The 22,820-nt window shown below is 38.6% G+C and overlaps 1 long non-coding RNA gene across 1 annotated transcript; it reads left to right on the top strand.

Moving 5' to 3' along the window:
- The first annotated feature begins 79 nt into the window (after positions 1-79).
- On the top strand, positions 80-22,545 carry LOC109152115. The gene is made up of 3 exons (XR_002049355.1): positions 80-95; positions 3,175-3,177; positions 22,438-22,545. It is a non-coding gene; the product is annotated as an uncharacterized LOC109152115 (long non-coding RNA).
- The last annotated feature ends 275 nt before the right edge of the window (positions 22,546-22,820 follow it).

Here is a 22,820-nt window from a genome sequence, read left to right as displayed (position 1 = left end):
CCTGATTCAAGACTTGAAAGTTCCCATACTCAAACCAGCGACAGTGTTCTGTGACAACAGATCCGCAGATTGTCATGTTGTCAGGGAGAAGCTATGTCAAGGCCTAATCAAACTCATGCCGGTTGCCTCAGAGAATCAACTCGCCGATGGATTCACAAAACCTCTTCCAGCTGCTCTATTCCATAAGTTCTCATCTAAGCTGGGAACACATAATGCATATGTTCCAAGCTTACGTGGGGGCATTGAAGATATTGAAGAAGAAGACGTGAAGGGCAGCATGGTCAGGTCAACACCATAAGTAAGGGTGTTCTTGTCTTTTCCTCCTCTCCTCAAATGGTTATAACCACCTTTGGCGCCTCTTTTATTTCTCGCCAAAAGCTAAGCTTGCTCTGTATATATACTCTGATGCTTTCCCCTTTGAAAGGTTAATGAAACAATCTACCGGTTTTTCTGTTCTACCATCTTCCATGAATCAACACACACAGAGCTCTTATTCCTGAAATCCAATACAAAGTTCACATTAAATTTTATACTGTATTTTTAAAATATACTCTACATATTCGTAGTTTATGTTCAACAATTATGGCAACCCTTATTGGGACCGGGTTTTAACCTAAGACCTTTCTTATAGAAATAATGAGTAAGTTAAGATCGAATAATAAATAGTTAACCAAATATTATGTTACTAAAGTTTATACTAACGGAATGCATGAGTAATTAAGGGAAAAAAAATATAATAGAGGGTAAAGTAGGAAAAAAAATACTAAAATCATAATAATCTGAACCATTCATTTCATCAAATAATTGGACGGACATTTTTTAGTTCTCGTTATATGCCTAACTTTACTAGCTCTTATTAGTATACTAGGTACCACACGCGCATTGCGCGAATAGTCCAATACCAAATGTTTTTTTTTTTTAATTAGTGTTTCAGAATTTATCAAAGTATCATTTGGTATCCTAGCGTATATCAATATAAGATTATCAATTTTTTCATAAAAGTAAATATTCAACACAAATACTATTAATTGTTGTGATCCATACTTCCTAGTTTATCAACCACTCTCGTAAGCAATAAACAAGGATTAGAACAAAAAAATTGCCTCATTCTCATGGTGTATCAATTCCAATTTCATCAAACACACAAAGCATCTAAAACCCCAAATTTCTCCTATTTTCATATGAACAAATTGGGTTTATGCAAGGGGTGACTCAAATCCTTGACCCCATTCTCATTGTAGCAAAAAAATCTCCAAAAACATGCTAATGAATGTATACTACATCATACATTAACAAAATATAAACACAAAACCTTCACAAACACATGAACCCTAGGTTAGAGTTCTTCCCCTTTTGCAATAATCACAAATCAAGCATCAAGATAGATAATACAACCCTAACTCAAGTCCATAAACTAACCACTCATGATTAAATAGCATAAAGAACACAAAAACACAAGTAATAAACATAAATCTTGCAAAATAAAGAGATAAAAGGAAGGAGAACTTATTTATTGAAAATGGAAGAACAATCTTGAAATGTTGGAATCCAAGCTTCAAATCCAAGATTACAAGCTTCCAAAATGAAATAGAACCTAAATCTAAACCTAATCTAACCTAAAAATATGAAAGGAAGTGAAAAAGAGAAGTTAGAGCTTAACAATAGGTCAAAACCGAGCTAAAATGAGTGAAAATGGGTTAAAATAAGTGCAGAGCATATGTGGCACGGCCGTGTCCAAAATGGGCAATGGCTACTGGAATTGCACAAAAACTGCACGGCCACAAACACGGCCATTCACTTGGCCGTGTCGTTTGACTTCCAAAACTTCTGAATTTAGATTTATAGTCTTCATGGAAGTTGTAGCCCTTTAAGTCTTCTTTCCAATGGCTTAAGAATCACTTTATTTGAACATTCCTAGGCTGAGATTTGATCAAAATGCCAAATAGTGGTCGGTTTTTGATTGCAAGTTTGGAACTTCAACTTCAAGGATGATTTTGACCACTGTGACTGTAACACCCCACTTTTCTTAAACTTAATTAAAGTTCTAGAACCAAATTAAGATAAACTCAGCAGCGGAAAATCAAACTTAATTAACAAACTTAGTAGGAATGTCACCTCCACAACCACCTTCTCATGGTGATTGCACAGACTAAGGGTAAAACTAAACATCAAGTCAAACTAACATTTGAAATTTACTACATTAAAATAACTTGGGGAAAAATACCTTGGTGTCTATCACCAACAAAATGAAAGATGTCTACATCCATAAACTCCAAAAAACAACGATAAAAGATTAAGAGTTTAGACCAAATAGCGACTAACTACACTAGTCTAACTCGAGCACTCTTAAGAGCTGGGCCCACCTGAAAGGGGTTTTGCAAATAGACAAATAGAAAACACTCGTTAGCACGAAGCTAAGTATAACTCCACTCAACCCTGTAAAATACTATAGTATATACTTTGGAAAAACATTTGTTCACATGTAATTTTTGCATTTTCTCATTTTTAATCAGATTAACTGGATTAATCAACTGCTGAAATGGACTGACTGATTCAGCGATGAAGTCAGTCAGTAAAAACAAATCATAGAGATGTTTAAAGAAAGAGATAACAGCACAAAGCAAAACACACGATGTTTACCCAGTTCGATACACTGTATCTACGTCTGGGGGACGATCACATAGGCGTCCAATCCACTAAATCATAATCCAATGTACAAAGGTAGAGAAACAATAATCTCACCCAAGTGCCCCACACAAGGTACGTACCCAGTCTACACAGGTTTAGTGGATTGTTGAAGGTGGAGAGCCATGCATACAGAAGTCCAATGAAATCCCTTCACTTGGAGAGCCAACTCTGATGCAGTCCACTTCAATGACGCTCTTTACGGTTGTTCCCACAACAGTGTGATCACAGTGTCCTTTCGTTTAAGCAGCAGTGATTCTTCTCAAGTTCTTCATCTTAATCACCATGAACATGTTGTATTGAGAAGAGGCGTAGTTGTAACACCCCGTGTTACGGCCTTCAATCCTGGATTAATCATTTAATTAATCCCGCTAATAATAATTAAATATGATTTAATTATGTTAGGTTTCCCTTTAATTAATTAATAGGGTCCACCATGAACCGTGGACCCTTGCCTAAATTAGAGGCTTAAGCCTATTAGGAATAAAGAAAGTAAACCTTTTACTATTCAGATCCTAATTAGGAATCCTAGACCTAGTTATCTATTAGGAATAAAGGAAGTAGGCCTTTTACTATCCAGATTATGATTAGGATCCGCTTTAATTAATATGGTCCAATGTGGACCATGGACCCTTATCCCTAAAACAAGTCCCTAGTCCTATAAGGAATACACTACAAGAAAAATCACAAATCGCGATGGAAACATCGGGACAAAACGTAATCCGTTGTTGATTCGCGACGGTTTTAGCTACGGAACGTGTTTCGTCACGATTTTACGTCGAAAATGGTGACAAAATTTAATTCCGTAGCGAGTTTTGGCGCAAACTGAGAAAAAACCCAGAAAATTTTGGCGCCCACATTTTGGTGACGGATTTTGTGACAGAATTAAGTTTTGTCACCACAACAGCGACGGAAAAAGCAACGGTCGATGGTTCTATCGCGGTTTTGCGACATAATCGACGACGATAATAAATTCTGTTGTGATATTTGGCGCAAAGTGAAAAAATATTCCCACATAATATTTACACCAAGGAATTGACGACGGAAGCTGACAATGAAAATTGCGACGGGTATTTTTCCGTCGCGAAAATATTTAAATTTTGAAATAAAGTTTATTTTTGCTACAGAAAGGACGACGGAATCAATTCTGTCGCAAATATGTTGACACATTGGCGACAGAAAATGTGACGCCCTACATGTTTGTCGTGATATGGCAATGGAATCCGCAACTAAAATTTATTATGTTGTGATGTTTGGCGCAAAGATAGATTTGACGTTTGAGGTTGGCGATGGAACTTGCGACGGTTGTTTTTCTGTCACTAAAATATTTAATTTTTTAAGTAAAGTTTATTTTTGCTACAGAATGAGACGACGAAATCAATTCCATCGCCAATATGTTAACACATTGGCGAAAATGCGACGCCCCATATGTCTGTCGCGCTATGGCAATGGAATCAGCAACAGAAATTAATTTTATTTTAATGTTTGGCGCAAAGATAGATTTGACGTTTGAGGTTGGCGACGGAACGTGCGATGATCGTTATTTTCGTCACTAAATATTTAATTTTTTAATTAAAGTTTATTTTCGCTACAGAATGACACGACGAAATCCATTCCGTCGCTAAATATGTTAACACATTGGCAAAAGAACATGCGACGCCCCACATGCCCGTCGCGCTACGACAATGGAATCAACAACGAAAATTAATGTTGTTGCGATGTTTGACGCAAAGATAGATTTCACCTTTGAGTTTGGCGACGGACTTGCGACGGTCATTCTTTTCCGTCACAAGAATATTTAATTTTTATGTAAAACTTATAACTTTTTAATGGTCAAATTTTGCACTAGGTTTGGTATTACAAGTGGAAAAATTTCAAAATTTAATGTAAAATTGAAATTGCATATGAATTATTTAAAATTATTAATGTTATTAAATTTTATATATAAAAATGAAATATGAGGTTATTTATTTATAAATATTTTATTTAATAATTATGTTGATTTTTTAAGATAAAATTGTGAACATAAATATTTGAAATTACAATAAGAATGGATATTTATGTGGGTAATTACTAAAAATAATAAAATATATTAAATTAATAATACAAACTATTTAAAATTACAAAAATTTTAAGAATTTCTTATTAAAGTACATTAGTAATTGAATTACAATTTGTAGAATTATCACAAAATTAAAAATTTGAAACTTTTTTTTTTGGCAAAATTTATAGAATAATTATATAATTGAAATTTAATTTGATCTAGCAAAATAATTCTACTTGGGCAATGCATCATGCATGGCACAATATTCATTTTATAAATTAATTAAAATTTAATCATGTTTAATATGATTAAGCACACATTATTACAATACAATTATTTTTACAAATCTAATTTAGATGTATAAAATAAAAATCTTTATCTTATTTAAAAATAAATTTCATAAAATATTATATGTTAAGACCCAAGTTATAAATTTTGAGAAAAAAATAATCTAGTCTATTATAATCACATGAACTATTCTGATATTATAATCTAGCCCAGATCTAATCTGACCCAACTAGCCCAAACCCAACAACCCACCCTTGTGACGTAACTTGCGATGGTCGTGCTTTCTGTTGCTGGATTATTTTATTCTTTAACTAAAACTTATAATTTTTTAATGGTCAAATTTTGCATCAGGGTTAGCATTAATAAAAGTGGAAAATTTTAAATTACATATTAATTCATATGCTATAACTAAATTGCATAACTCTTTCATCACTACTCCCTCCATCCCATTTTACCTGCCTTACTTTCCTTTTAAGTTTGTCCCGAAATAGTGTCTTTTATTCTAAATTGAACATAACTATTATTTTACATTTTACAATTTTCCCTTTTTACTTCTTCAAATTTCTAGACAATTAATGAGGTAAGTAAAATTATACTTTATACAAATGACACCTACTTTTGAAGGACATAATTGGAAAGATAGAAATACGTGTTTTTCTTGTATTAAAAATCTTGCTAAAGGCAATGTGACATGGAATTAGGAACAAATGGAGTATTTCATAATAACAGTAAACTTATTATAATACACTAAATTCCACTTTTAACAAAAATTAAGTTAACTTTTACGGTTTAATATTAAATTATAAATTGAATTTATTTTAATATAAAAAATTGTTAGGACATCATTTTTATTATCGTTTATAACTATCTACAACAATATTCATCTTTACTATTATTTTTACTTGAAGTTTAAAATACTCAGTTTGATTATATAAAAATAATCATTTTTATCTTATATTTAAAATGGTACTAAACATTTACATATTTTACCTTTCGTGTTAGATTTAGTGTTTGATATACACACATACACTAACTATATACTTAATCGATATGTTAATTCAATTAACCAATACTTTATAACCACGCTATCAATAACTAAAATTTGTAAAAATCTTTAACCATAGATCGAACTAAAATATTTTGTTTAAAAATTAATTAATTGAATTATTTGGTTCGATCATTTAACAAATTTTCACCGAATTTCACACACTTTTAAAGATAATAATTAAAGTTTGGATGAATATTTAAATATAAAAAAATTTTGATTGTACACAAATTTTAAAAATAATTAAATAATTAATTTTCTCAAATATTTTTGAAGTATATTTATTGTAATCATTAATTCAAAACCACATAATATTTATAAGACAAATTAAATAAAAAAAATTAAAATTCGAACCCAAATTTTTAATTCTTAAAATCTATATTACAATCAATATATATATATATATATATATATATATATATATATATATATATATATATATATATATATATATAAAATTTCAAATACTAACCTTTAACAATTAAAAATTCCTAAATCCAAAATTTAGCTATTAAAAATTTAAATTAAAACTTTTTTAAATGCAATTTAAATTAAAACTTAAAATTCCTAATCCTTAAAATTCTTAAAAATTCCTAAATACTAAATTTACCAAAAATCCATCTTCTCCAAAATCCTAAATCCTAAATAATCATTCTAACCAAGTAACCGTAACGATGCAGTTTTTCCCCACACACAACGCCTCAACTCTCCCTTTCTGTCGACGAAGCAGAAGCAACAGCCGCCATCTTTCGTCCTCTCTTGTCGCCTCCCCTGCCGACGCAAGTAGAATAACAAGTAGATGGCGACGTTGTTGTCCTCCCCTGTCGATGCAAGCAGAGCCAGAAGCCGGAGATGTCGCCGTCCTCCACTGCCGACGCAAGCAGAACCAGAACTAGAAGCCCGAGACGCTGCCGTTCTCCCTTGTCGACGGAAGTATTGCCAAAACTAGCTTAGGTATTTTATCCAAATCTTTCCTTATTTCCTAATTTCATTATTTTGATTATTTAAAAAAAAATTGTGGGGAAATTTCTACAGATCGTGTTAGCTGCATAGACGAAATAGGTAAGCATATGACTGCTTTTTGAGGATTCTCACTGATCTCCCTGAATTTGCATGCTAATTTGTTGTTTGAATAATAACTTTGAACTCCAGATTTCTTTGAAATTTCTTAAACAATGACGCAGTAAACATGCACTCCAGGTGTTTGTTCTTTTGCTTCTTAGGATCGAATAGTGTAGAGATCATTATTGAGGAAGAGAACTTTGCATGTTGCTTCTTGAGAAAAATAACCTGTTAGTGTAATAGGAGATTGCATTTTCTGAGATTTTGCATGTTTCATTTGCTTCTTCCATTCATGTTAATACACAACTCAAACTACCAATTCTAATTGGAATGGATGAATAAAAATGTTGATCAAAATATATAATAGATGATTATTAGCATTATATTATATAGTCATTTTATGGTGAGTTGTTGTTTTTGAAGTAGCGTTGATTCGAGGATGGAGGAATCTAAGGCTTTGTTCAAGCCATTTCCTTTTTGTAGTTTTTCATTTTGTGTTTTCTTTCTGGTTTTTTAAATTTGTTTTATGTATATATTTATCGTATCATGATGCAGAGTGGAGATTAATCTCTCGTAGTGATGGACCATGTTTGTGAATATCCTCCTATTATCCTTTGATCCCTGCATTTCACTATTTTGCAAGCTATCTCTCTCTCGCTATATATTTGGATCTTTCCTCCCAATCTTCCCTTGTGCACACACTTCACTATTTTTTGCTTACAAACACTCTTTTCTGCTTCCTTGTACGTTGAACCAACCTCGAACACTCTTCAATCCAATCTCCCACTGCACATTCTTTCCTCCCACTGCCTAAATCTATCTGTTCTGTTCTCTTTTCATGCACATGTAATATGTGTTTCCCAAATCTGTGTGCAGTATCTATCAAGTTACATCTTTTAGTTAAAAGATAATAATCTAATATTATAATAATAATAATAATAATAATAATAATAATAATAATAATAATAATAATAATAATAATAATAATAAGATTTATTTCTTTTAGGTAAATTGTATTTTGTATCTTCAGACAAAGTAAAATCAGAATTAGGTAAGTAAATAGCCGACGAGGTGTTTTAGATGGAGTTTCCAATTCACGCATACCACATTATTAACACCTTATGCCAAAGTTGCCATTCAACTTGGATTGTTTGAATTATGTGTTATTGTGTTGGTAAAAACTTTTATTGAGATTATTGTGATTTTATTTTATTGTGCCTATTGAGTTGATGTTTGAGATGTTTGTGTTATATATTAAGCAGAGAGATAGTTCTATTTATAAGGGAAACTTTGCAGAACTATTTTTATTAGAATTTCATTTGTTTTAAAATTATAATTATGTATTTTTTGTGTTGGTAGAAACTTTTATTGAGGTTATTTAGATAAAAACATTGTGATTATGTTATATTCTGTGTATTGAGTTGATGTTTGAAATATTTGTATTATATATTATAGTCTTATTTGTCTTGCATTCAAAAAAAAAAATAGTCTTATTTGTCTTAATTTTTGTTTTTGTTTTAACTAATTTTTTGGAAGAGCAATTCAATCATCGTCCATCATATTTTGAATTGTTCAAGCATACACATACCAAAAAACATGATGGCCAAACGTTTATAGTTGAAAAAGACAAACAAATCCATGTAAATTTATTTATCTTGATTTTCCTTATATATGAATTTTGATAAAAATTATACTAAATTTTTAAATTTTTGTAGGAGCAAGTTGAATTGCAATGGGAGATATTAACACAAAATAGAGAGGAAGTAGATGAGAGTCAATTGTACTCTGATGCAGTTGGTGGGCATGATAAGAAAAGAAGAGTTTATGGGCTTGGCTCATATGGTACCTTCATTCGTGATCAAATAAATGTTGACACATCAGATAGTATAACATAAACCTCGCAGCTATTAGACAATTCTAATTCTGCAAAGATGCAAGATGAGATTGAGAATTTGAAGGTTTCTATGGTTCTTATGCAGCAAAGCTTAGATACTCTTGAGAGTAAGAGAGATGGTACTTCATCATCACCCTCATCACAACCGAATTCAACGTAATATTGATTTTCTTTTATAGATTACTGTATTGTTGTTTAGCAGTTTAAGCATAAATTTTGTATTAAATATAATATTTAATTTTTTGAACTATAAAATAGTATTACTTTTATATTACAAATTATATTGTATTTTAGTTTGCATATCAAAGTTTTAAATACAAATATTTGAATTTTAACAAAATAATAATAATTACCAAAATATTTAAATAATAATAATTTAACAGAGTCGCGACGAAATATGATTTTAGCGATGGAATAGTTATTCTCATTATGGCGACGAAACTGGTGACAGAAAGATTTTTGTTGCCCAAAACACGACGGAATCACGACAGTGATTAGTTCCGTTATCTTTTTTACGACATAATTTTGTGATGGAAAACAAATTTTGTGACGGAATATTTAGCGATGCAATCACTATGGAAATTTGTTTCGTCGTTTACTTACGACAAAATTTTGCGACGTAAGGTGAATTTTGTAACGGAAAAGTTAGCGACGAAATCGCGACGACAATTTGTTCCGTCATTTTTTAACGACGAAATTTTATAACGGAATACAATTTTGCAACGGAAAGGTTAGCGACGGAATCACGACAATAATTATTTCCGTCGTTATAATTCACGATAGAAATATGCAACGGAATATGAGTTTCGCGACGGAAATGTTTTTCACGAGATGGCGAAAGAAACAAACATTTCCATTGCCAAAACTGTAATGGACTCACGACGGAGTGATTTACGTCTCCTACTCAGTGACGGAATTTTCCGTCACCATTTTTCGCCGCCATCGCTCGTGACGGATTATTTCCGTTGTGAAATGAAATACGACAAGCCTTGACACTACGGAATGGATTCTGTCGCGAAAATGTAAAATTTCGTCGCAAAACGGGATTTGCGACTGAATTTTGCATTTTCGTGACGGAATTTTTCCGTCGCTAATCGCAATTTTTCTAGTAGTGATAGAATTAGTAAACCCATACCATTCAGGCCCTAATTAGGAGTCTTAAATATATAAATAGGGAACTTAGGAGGCACCTAGAATTCCCACCACAATAATCTCTCACCATCCAAAGAGTTCCAAGAATTCCCCTAGGAGAAATCAAGAAAGCAAGAAAGCTTAAAGAAAGATCCTTGATAGCCAAGGAATTAATTAAGGCTAAGAGGTAACCCATGTCTCAACAAAACCTATTTTCATAGCTATTATTCCCCCTTAGGGTTTCCCCCATATTATTGTGATTGGCGAGATATGATGATGATTATTGATGTTTGATGATCCCATGAGGGATCTTGATAATCTTGATATTGGGAGATTCTTGATAATTATGGAGTTCTTGATGATTATATGGAGTTCTTGATGATTATGTGTTGTTCTTGATAATTGTGTGATGCTCTTGATGGTTATGTGTTATTCTTACCGAATCTTGCAATTAGAAGACGAATCGTATCCTTGTTGATATAAAAGTGATTAGAACCCTAGGTTGTATCGTATGTTATGATTCTTGGATTGTGGGGTGGGGAAATCGCATGTTTGGGTGTTGATTATGTCTAGAAAAGCATGATAGGTTATGTGCCGTTCGTTTCTCGTATTTGATCCGTTAATTGTCTACGTGTTGTCGTTAATTGCGTTGTAAGGTGTCTAAGCATGGTTTCGGGTTCCACAATGGTTCCCGGGGCGCAAAAGTGATGAAAAGAGTCAGTGGGGGGTAGGTGGGGGGGGGTAGGGGACCCGCCACCTACCCACAGCCGTGAAACACCGCCCAGCAGCGGGTAGCCGGCGGGCGGGCAGCTGCCCGCCGACGACCCGCTGCCCGGAACAGTACTTTCCGGCGGGTGGCCCCCACCCACCGGCTACCCGCTGGAATTTCCCCCACCTTGGGTTCCTGGCTTCCCCGTTTGATGTTCCCCCGACCCCCGTGGTGTCCCAACGGATTCCGTTTATCGTGCCGATGTCTAGTTTGATATTTCGGGTACCATTCGTAGGTTTATGAGTCTATTATATTGCATGCTAGTTGAATTGGTATCCCGTTGACCTAGGTGGAAGAAGCATGAATCCCTTAGGACTATTCCTAGTATGTGATGGATCACGCATAGGTTTTGTTATACGTTTTATTCCCCTTCCCAATGTGTAATGTGGGTTGCATGTGCTTGCTATGTGTTATGTGTGTGTGTTACCCCAATTCGGTTGCGATCGGATTGGTTATCCTGAGCTGCGGTTCAGAAGCTGGCTGCGGTCAGATTGATACTCTTGGGCTGCGGTCCACCGTTTGGTTGCGATCAAACGTTTCTATACGAGCTGCGGTTCGTCCTTTTTCCTGGCTGCGGTCAGATGACATTCTCTTGGGCTGCGGTCCACTGTTTGGTTGCGATCAAACACTATGATGAGCTGCGGTTCATCGGTCGATTGCGATCGACCCCTCCGTGTTGCGATACGGGGCAGGGTGCTGCGGGACCGTGTCAGAGCTATATGCGCTGACCCTCATGTATGGGCATGCGATTGGTCCTGTGGCGCCAACAAAGTGTGTTATGTGTTGTGACATAGACGAGTTGTGATTACGAGTGTCTTGGGGGATGTGACTATGGGATTTATATTGGGGATTGTTCATGTTGGGTTATGATCATTGTTTATGCCTTGCCTTATCTGCCTTATCTGTTGTGAACTGCACATGCTCGTTATAACTGTTGCTTGTGTCTAGCCTTATCTGTCGAGTCATTCCCGGTTTTCAAAGCTAGAGTTCGTAGGATATATCTTCATGCTCAAAATGGTTTTCGTATATCTATATATATCTCTATATGTATTGTATTTCAACGCGTTGGAGTGGGTTACCAGCATCTCTCGCTGAACAGATATATTTGGCTTTCAGGCACAGAGGACTAGAGCACTGGAGCGCGCTAGAACTAGAGCGTAGAAGTAGATTAGTTTCCCTTTCGGCCTGCGTGCCATATTATGCATTGTATTTCGGTGGAGATTAGTTAGACAGCCTGTGCACCTGGGTTCTCTAGCCCAGGTGTGGCATAGCACCCTGTACACTTATGATATACTTTGGGATGTAATGAGATATTACCTTTATTATATAAGTTTTAAACGTCTTGAAAATTTGGGGTGTTACAGTTGGTATCAGAGCCTAAGTTTGACCCTAGGATAAGACTCTTAAGACAGGACTTTAGGACATTAGGCTTGAACTCTAGGTATCTAGGAACATAGGACTCAGGAATCTTAGGACGCGCGGTGAGATTGTGAAACCTACACATAACCTCCCCTCACTTTATCCCTCCATGACTTACAGAACCCCCCTATGTAACACCCCAGATTTTCAAGACATTTAAAACTTATAAAATAAAGGTATTATCTCATTAAATCCCAAAACATAATACAAGTGTACGGGGTGCTATGCCACACCTGAGCTAGAGAACCCAGGTGCACAGGCTAACTAACTAATATCCTCAATAATGGAAATAGATAATGTGGCACGTAGGCCGAAAAGGGGACTATCTACTTCTACGTTCCGAGTTCTAGCGCGCTCCAGTGACTTATTCTTCTGTGCCTGAAAGCCAAATATATCTGTTCAGCGAGAGATGCTGGTAACCCACTCCAACACGTTGAAATACAATACATATATATATATATATATATATATATATATATATATATATATATATATATATATATATATATATATATATATATATATATATATATATATATATATATATATATACGAAAACCATTTTGAGCATGAAGATATATCCTACGAACTCTAGCTTTTAAAACCGGGAATGACTCAACAGTTAAGGCTAGACACCAGCAGTAGACATAGCAAGCATATGCATTTCACAATAGATAAAGTAGTTACGACAAGGCATAAACGGTAATCATAATCCCATCATAAACAATCCCCAATATGAAACCCACAGTCACATCCCAAGGCAGTCATAGTCACAACTCGTCCATATCACACACATAACGCACATTGTTGGCGCCACGGGACCGATCGCATGCCCATACATGAGGGTCAGCGCATATAGCTCTGACACAGCCCCGCAGCACCATGCCCCGTATCGCAACACGGGGAGGTCGATCGCAACCGACCGATGAACCGCAGCTCATCATAATGTTTGATCGCAACCAAACAGTGGACCGCAGCCCAAGAGAGTGTCATCTGACCGCAGCCAGGATAAAGGACGAACCGCAGCTCGTATAGAAACGTTTGATCGCAACCAAACGGTGGACCGCAGCCCAAGAGAGTGTCATCTGACCGCAGCCAGGATAATGGATGAACCGCAGCTCGTATAGAAACGTTTGATCGCAACCAAACGGTGGACCGCAGCCCAAGAGAATGTCATCTGACCGCAGCCAGGAATGCCAATCTGACCGCAGCCAGCTTCTGAACCGCAGCTCAGGATAACCAATCCGATCGCAACCGAATTGGGGTAGCACACACACATAACACATAGCAAGCACATGCAACCCAAGTTACACATCGGGAAGGGGAATAAAGCGTATAACAAAACCTATGCGTGATCCATCACTTACTAAGAATAGTCCTAAGGGGTTCATACTTCTTCCACCTAGGTCAACGGGATACCAATTCAACTAGCATGCAATATAATAGACTCATAAACCTACGAACGGTACCCGAAACATCAAACTAGACATAGGCACGACAAACGGGGTCCGTTGGGACACCACGGGGATCGGGGAAACATCAAACGGGGAAACCGGGAGCCCGAGGTAGTGTAATTTCCAGCGGGTAGCCGGTGGGTGGGGGTCCACCCGCCGGCTGCCACTGTTCCGGGCAGCGGGTGCCCGCCCGCCGGCTGCCCGCTGCCGGAGCTGCCCGAGAATGCCGCGGGTAGGTGGCGGGTCCCCTACCCCCACCTACCCCCCACTGACTCTTTTCATCACTTTTCGCCCCGGGAACCGTTGTGGAACCCAAAACCATGCTTAGACACTTTACAACGCAATTAACAACAATAAGTAGACAATTAACGGATCAAATACGGGAAACGAACGGCACATGGCCTATCATGCTTTTCTAAACATAATCAACACCCAAACATGCGATTTCCCACCCGATAATCCAAGAATCAAAGCATACGGTACAACCTAGGGTTCTAATCACTTTTATATCAACAAGAATGCGATTCGTCTTCTAATTGCAAGATTCGGTAGGAACAACACATAATCATCAAGGATACCAATTAATCATCAAGAACATCATAATCATCAAGAACAACACATAATCATCAAGAATCCCAATTAATCATCAAGAACATCACAATTATCAAGAAACTCCCAATATCAAGATTATCAAGATTCCCCATGGAATCATTAAATCAACATCAATAATAAACATAGTAATTCGCCTTTCACAATCATACGGGGGAAACCCTAAGGGGAAATCATAGCTATGAAAATAGGTTTTGTTGAGACATGGGTTACCTCTTAGCCTTAATTAATTCCTTGGCTATGAAGGATCTTTCTTTAAGCTTTCTTGCTTTCTTGATTTCTTCTAAGGGAATTCTTGGAGCTCTCCTGGGGTGGTGGGGCGTCTAGGCGTGTGGGGGTTCTAGGTGCTCCCTAAGTTCCCTATTTATAGATCCAAGGGTTTATTTAGAGTTTAATCCTATTGGGGTTAGGGGTTGGGTTTATATATTTGGGCCCATGGGCTATGGTGGCCTTTTTCCCTAGTTAATCATTATAATTTATTCTTTCTCCTAGGTTATTAATTAATTAATTAATCAGTTGGTTTTAGGATTCGTAACACGGGGTGTTACACCCTACGCTTAACACACCAAGGTAAGGGTGCAGCACACCGACCCATCACTACAATAAATATTGGCCCTAAAGACCAGCAGCACGGCGCCAACAAAGAAGACAGTCAAGGACCCCACACTCCTCGCAGAACGAATCCGAACCTTCAAAAAAATCCTTGGGTTAATGGAATGCCCAGGGGAGCACCGCGTAGAGATAGCCTCGTTCAAAGACACGAGGCTGATCCTTGATAAATCCAAAAAGGACCCACTTATGGGTAACAACCGGGGGTCCAACTAGGAGTGCCTAGGGGCACGACTACAAGGACGATTCCACCCCGCACCCGCAAGGGAAACCACGTACAAGAAATCCCCCACCACCTCCGTCGAACACAAACGCAGACTTTGCCCGACAAGTCTCTAACCATCGACCACCCACATCTTCAGGAGAAGAGGATCCCGTAATCCTAGGAGAATGGATCCGAACCCTCGACAAAATCCTCGAGTTAGTAGGACGCCCAGAGGAACGCCGCGTGGAGGTAGCCTCGTTCTACTTCGGACACGAGGCCGATCTCTGGTAAATCCACGAGGATCCCACTTACCAACAAGAACCAGGGTTCAACTGGGAACACCTCAAGGCGCGACTTCGAGAGCGGTTTTATCCAACACACGTAAAAGCATCCATGTACGAAGAATTTCTCCATCTAAGACAAGGGACAACTACCGTCATGGAATACCAACAAACGATTCCTTGAACTAGCACGCTTCACACTAGAACTAGTCCCACCGAGGTAACCGGAGTAGAGAGATTCGTATCGGGCCTCAACTTTGAAGCCCGAAAAGCACTAGTGGTAAGCAGACCTCGGACTCTCAATGAGGTTTACTCCAGTGCCGCTAATACCGAATCCAACTACTCCAAACGCAGAATCCAGGAACAAACCCGAAAGAAGAAGTAACAGAAGTGGGAAGCCTCTCCCTCCAGCATGAGCGAACCCTTTCGGAACTAGTCACGAATGGGCGCAACTATCCCAGCCCGGAGACTGGGAACGCCAATTAGAATGCAAGGAAGTAAGGTAGTACGTCAACGACACCCTTTCCTAATCGTTGGCAAGAATCACCGAAAGAGGCTCGATATGACAAGAAGAGGCAACGAACACATGGAAAGTATCATACAACTAGAACCTCCCAGCAATAAGGATCTTACCTTGGAACAAGGACTTTGATGGTTTTAAGGCACCGTGAGAAGTACGTGAGACACGTAAAGTCGCCAATACACCATGCGACGTCAAGGGCAGTCAATCAAATGCATCCTAAGGAAGGGAAATGCATCACCGAGCACTCGGTCACCAAAGGATTGAACAAAGAGCGGGCGACAAGCCGAACTCCAAGAAGAACCAAGAGGGCTTACCCTTAATCAAGCAAGGAAAAGACGAAGTTGGTTTATAACCAAACTACCCGGTGAAGATGACGATGTTGCTGATTGGAAACCGGACCCGACCTACTAAGCGGAACGAACATACAAGAGTCTTGACTCATCTAGAACTCGTGCTTAAGGATCAATAAACGTTGTACGATGGGTCATCCTATGTATTCAAGCCCCTTTTAGTGCACAAGGGCATGGGACTTGTCAGGACAAGAATCGGTGCCTTTTTGGGGCCTTTCCCGAGGGAATTGACTCTTCCTAGTCATTTTCCCGCGGGTCCCCAACGGGTCCTTGACGGGTCCTCGGCAGGAGCTTGGCAGGCGGACAACCGCCCACCTTGCGCCCACTGGTACAATGTGCTGATTTCTTAACCCCTCATTTTATTGATTTTTGGCGCACTTGTGTGCCTCGATTGATGAAAATGAGTCTTGGGTAAGGAACCATGGGCCACCCAGACATAGTGTCCTACGCACGAGGCACCATCGGAAAATCCCAATCAATTGCATTGCACGAGTAATTGAAGTTGGATTCTACGATACAACCGACTAGGGATGTTTGGCGTAAAGGATTGCGCAAACCAAGGAGGCAAGTTGGGAACTCGTGCCAAGAACCCACGAAGACCTTAAAAGTCAAAATGCTAAGGATGGACCGGGAATCCTCCAAACCATGGATATCGTTCAAGCAAATCAGAGGACTCCTTACAAGTTGTATAGGAACCAAGAACTACGTAGTCCATGGTGCTAAGCAAAAAGGTAAAGAGCACATTTGTGCCAAGACCTCAAGAGTCATTAAGGACCCACAAGGAAATGAGATGACTCGTAAAGACACCGAGTCATCCCACAACGAGATTAGGTAACCTACTGCGCTTCAAGAAGGAAAAGAGCATGCAAGGACACCTTCATCATTAAAAGTTACACAAAAAGGGCACCACAAGCCGAACCTCGGGGAAGACATGAAGTCTTACTAAGAATTTCATCCACTAACGAGGAGATGAAATTCAATAAGGAGAGAAATTCAACCCAAATTCTAGCGACTCCCAAGAGACTTTGGGAAGAATTTGGGAAGTGCGCCCTAAAAGATTGGCTTGGTCGACCCAACTTGGCCAAGACCTTGGACGCATTAAAGAGGTAAGTGTTAAATCACCACGGGAAACTCCCTCAAGATAGAAGAGAAGGATGAAACCATAGCCTGGGAAGCAAGGTCTAACAAGGATCTTAAAGTCAAGCAAGCGCCAACACCGAGGAAGGAGGATCAACGGCTCGTCGACGCATCGTGATCAAAACATCAAACCAGATTATTCACTTGAGATCAAGAACCCTTAACCCATCCTAGCCGAATTCCTTTCCCTTCCTCGGAAAATCGGCCCCGTCCTTATTTCAAAACCCTTTCTACCCTTCAAACCCCATTCTTGATTCCATGTTTTAACGACTCCGCACAAGGCGACAACCTCACAACCTAAGTTGCGACCTCGAAAACCTTGATCCTAATTATTGAATTCAATTTGTCCTCAAGTTGAAACCCACTCTCTTAGTCTTGTAAACCTAATCGTTCCCAAAAACCCAACACACATAGACATACAATTATACAGTTTCCCCGTAGAATACCTTCTCTATAGGACCACCGTTCTACTCTTGACTCGTTAACCCTACAATGATTTCTAAGCTTCGGGGACGAAGCTTCTCGTAAGGGGGAGAGAGTGTAACACCCCGTGTTACGGCCTTCAATCCTGGATTAATTATTTAATTAATCCCGCTAATAATAATTAAATATGATTTAATTATGTTAGGTTTCCCTTTAATTAATTAATAGGGTCCACCATGAACCGTGAACCCTTGCCTAAATTAGAGGCTTAAGCCTATTAGGAATAAAGAAAGTAAACCTTTTACTATTCAGATCCTAATAGGAATCCTAGACCTAGTTATCTATTAGGAATAAAGGAAGTAGGCCTTTTACTATCCAGATTATGATTAGGATCCGCTTTAATTAATATGGTCCAATGTGGACCATGGACCCTTATCCCTAAAACAAGTCCCTAGTCCTATAAGGAATAGAATTAGTAAACCCATACCATTCAGGCCCTAATTAGGAGTCTTAAATATATAAATAGGGAACTTAGGATGCACCTAGAATTCCCACCACAATAATCTCTCACCATCCAAAGAGTTCCAAGAATTCCCCTAGGAGAAATCAAGAAAGCAAGAAAGCTTAAAGAAAGATCCTTCATAGCCAAGGAATTAATTAAGGCTAAGAGGTAACCATATCTCAACAAAACCTATTTTCATAGCTATTATTCCCCCTTAGGGTTTCCCCCATATTATTGTGATTGGCGAGATATGATGATGATTATTGATGTTTGATGATCCCATGAGGGATCTTGATAATCTTGATATTGGGAGATTCTTGATAATTATGGAGTTCTTGATGATTATATGGAGTTCTTGATGATTATGTGTTGTTCTTGATAATTGTGTGATGCTCTTGACGGTTATGTGTTATTCTTACCGAATCTTGCAATTAGAAGACGAATCGTATCCTTGTTGATATAAAAGTGATTAGAACCCTAGGTTGTATCGTATGTTATGATTCTTGGATTGTGGGGTGGGGAAATCGCATGTTTGGGTGTTGATTATGTCTAGAAAAGCATGATAGGTTATGTGCCGTTCGTTTCTCGTATTTGATCCGTTAATTGTCTACGTGTTGTCGTTAATTGCGTTGTAAGGTATCTAAGCATGGTTTCGGGTTCCACAATGGTTCCCGGGGCGCAAAAGTGATGAAAAGAGTCAGTGGGGGGTAGGTGGGCGGGTAGGGGACCCGCCACCTACCCACGGCCGTGAAACACCGCCCGGCAGCTGGTAGCCGGCAGGCGGGCAGCTGCCCGCCGACGACCCGCTGCCCGGAACAGTACTTTCCGGCGGGCAGCCGGCGGGTGGCCCCCACCCACCGGCTACCCGCTGGAATTTCCCCCACCTTGGGTTCCCGGCTTCCCCGTTTGATGTTCCCCCGACCCCCGTGGTGTCCCAACGGACTCCGTTTATCGTGCCGATGTCTAGTTTGATATTTTGGGTACCGTTCGTAGGTTTATGAGTCTATTATATTGCATGCTAGTTGAATTGGTATCCCGTTGACCTAGGTGGAAGAAGCATGAATCCCTTAGGACTATTCCTAGTATGTGATGGATCACGCATAGGTTTTGTTATACGTTTTATTCCCCTTCCCAATGTGTAATGTGGGTTGCATGTGCTTGCTATGTGTTATGTGTGTGTGTTACCCCAATTCGGTTGCGATCGGATTGGTTATCCTGAGCTGCGGTTCAGAAGCTGGCTGCGGTCAGATTGATACTCTTGGGCTGCGGTCCACCGTTTGGTTGCGATTAAACGTTTCTATACGAGCTGCGGTTCGTCCTTTTTCCTGGCTGCGGTCAGATGACATTCTCTTGGGCTGCGGTCCACTGTTTGGTTGCGATCAAACACTATGATGAGCTGCGGTTCATCGGTCGGTTGCGATAGACCCCTCCGTGTTGCGATACGGGGCAGGGTGCTGCGGGGCCGTGTCAGAGTTATATGCGCTGACCCTCATGTATGGGCATGCGATTGGTCCTGTGGCGCCAACAAAGTGTGTTATGTGTTGTGACATCGACGAGTTGTGATTACGAGTGTCTTGGGGGATGTGACTATGGGATTTATATTGGGGATTGTTCATGTTGGGTTATGATCATTGTTTATGCCTTGCCTTATCTGCCTTATCTGTTGTGAACTGCATATGCTCGTTATAACTGTTGCTTGTGTCTGGCCTTATCTGTCGAGTCATTCCCGGTTTTCAAAGCTAGAGTTCGTAGGATATATCTTCATGCTCATAATGGTTTTCGTATATCTATATATATCTCTATATGTATTGTATTTCAACGCGTTGGAGTGGGTTACCAGCATCTCTCGCTGAACAGATATATTTGGCTTTCAGGCACAGAGGACTAGAGCACTGGAGCGCGCTAGAACTAGAGCGTAGAAGTAGATTAGTTTCCCTTTCGGCCTGCGTGCCATATTATGCATTGTATTTCGGTGGACATTAGTTAGACAGCCTGTGCACCTGGGTTCTCTAGCCCAGGTGTGGCATAGCACCGCGTACACTTATGATATACTTTGGGATGTAATGAGATATTACCTTTATTATATAAGTTTTAAACGTCTTGAAAATCTGGGTTGTTACAGTAGTAATCAAAGATCTGATCTCATAAAACTGATAAGGAGTGTTTCTTCTCTCTTGAAAAGCGTAACCCTAATTCTCGTCGAATGAGGATACTTATAGTTCCATAGTTAGAACACTCTCTCCATAGATATCTTTGATTGTAGATGGTAGGACAATATTTGAAGAGTGTAATATTAAGGATTCGGTCTATACCTTTCCAAAGCAGATACGCTGATCTTCTTTCCAAATCTGTCTTCTGTAAAACCGCGTACAGCTTTTAAGTAAATAGCTTCCTAAAACAGATCTTCAGTGTCAGTCCCTCTGTTGTTGTATCTGATTGATCAGTCCTCTGTAGAACAAAATTGACACTAAGCTAATCCTATCTTAGTATGCCATAATAATATTGACAATTATAAGTTGGGGTTTTTGAGCAATTGAAACACTAACATCACATTATGAAATTAAGCAACCTCAATCACTTAGACAAAACCTTGATATAAACCACAAAGCTTTCTACATGCTCACAACCTAACATATCAAATAGGCATACTTCAACAATATCAACCTAAAAACATGTTCATACTATCACATACTTAACATAGCAAATCTCAATCCTGTATAACATTTCAATAACAATCTTATGCTAACAGATAAACTTATAAAGCAATTTCGTGCTATCAATTAATAAGAAATTATTCTCATACTTTCAAGTTCTCATCATCCAAACTATAAATATCATGCATCAAAATGCAACTAAAGCAATAATACTCAATATACAATCTCGGGTAATCATTCTCAATATGCAATCTAGTGCAAACATTCTCGATATGCAATCTCGTGCAAACATTCTCATTAGGCAATCTCGTGCAATACTATACTCAAATGCAATAAAATACTATAGGATAAGTATACTTATACACTCATTTGTAAATAGAATACTTTTATGTGGAGGTTTCTTAGAGCCACAAGGACTCGCTTGCTCTTTCTTTCTTAGAGTCGCAATGACTCACTTTCTTTCTTGCTCAAGCTTTCTAATACTTCTCATTTCTCTTCTTGTGCGAGACAGGTACACCGCCGCAGCGAAGCCCTAGCGTACGGTGCAATCTCATGCATCAGCCACATCCGTAGCTACGGAACCTCTAACTCGTGGGGAGGTAGGTCTTCACGAATCGTAAATGGACCTAACCGGCTTGGCAATCTAGTCGGCCACATACTCAACTCGCCCACAGAACCACTCTTTTAGTTCTTTATCTTTCTTTCTTGCTTGCTTTCTTTGTGGAATCAGGTATCGTACTTTTAGTGTGCACACCCCCTAACCAGGATTCCAAGCCTGGCGGGCAGTCTCCAAACTCGTAATGTGGGAATACACAGCGTTACATGATAAATCTGTCGGATCGCAATGTCCGTTACTTTCTCTTTTACTCCGAAAGGACATAGTCCCAACGGGTCCTCCAAAACCTCACTTATATAGATAGCATATATATCTCATGCAACACCTCTACTTATGCCAACTTATGCACGTAACTTCTCAACAAATTCTCAATGCAACAAGATAATGACTTTCCTCATGCTCATGAGTTTTTGGAAAATAATACTTAGGCTCACGTTGGCCACTTATGCATTTTTAAAACATGACATGCTTGGAATGCAATTTATTATACAACATACTTCAATTTTATATTACTGTTGATAAGTGTTTATTTGTCAATATTTTCCTCCCTTTCACTAAGCCATTTTGATTATAGATCATTCCAAATTTCATGAGATTATGATTAAATTGTGTTATTTTGCTAGGAGTTTTGTTTGGAAACAAAGATGAGTATTTTCAGGCATTTTGGTGGACATTGGAGTCAAATGGAGCATTTTGGATGCATTAGGAGTCCATGGGAGCCAATGAGAAGTTAAGAGGATTGACAAAATACTTCCAAGGGAGCCTAAGAGTGGTGTATTCAATGGTCTTTGTCATTTGGGCAAACCAAAACAAAAGAGGAGCAAAAGATCAAGACATTGTAATTTTCGCTCATTTTGGACACTGTTTGGTTTTTGGACCATATCTCGGCCTAGGAATATCCAAAATGGAGTGATTCTTGCACTATTGGAAAGAAAACTTAAAGAGTTACAACTTTGTTGAAGACCATAAGTGCAAATAAAATGGTTTTAGAGGAGGAAAATAACCTAGAAAACATGACAAGTGCACAGAATTCTGTTTCCAGGAGCCTCGTACGCCCTGCCGTACGCCCGTGCGCATGCCAGTACGCATCTCTTCTCCCTGATCCAGTTTTCACTGGAAA

This window comes from Ipomoea nil, unplaced genomic scaffold, assembly GCF_001879475.1.
Source record: "Ipomoea nil cultivar Tokyo-kokei standard unplaced genomic scaffold, Asagao_1.1 scaffold2387, whole genome shotgun sequence".
In the NCBI taxonomy this organism is placed as follows: Eukaryota; Viridiplantae; Streptophyta; class Magnoliopsida; order Solanales; family Convolvulaceae; genus Ipomoea; species Ipomoea nil.
The sequence above is the reverse complement of the archived record's forward strand: the minus strand, read 5'-3'. Positions and strand labels throughout refer to the sequence as shown.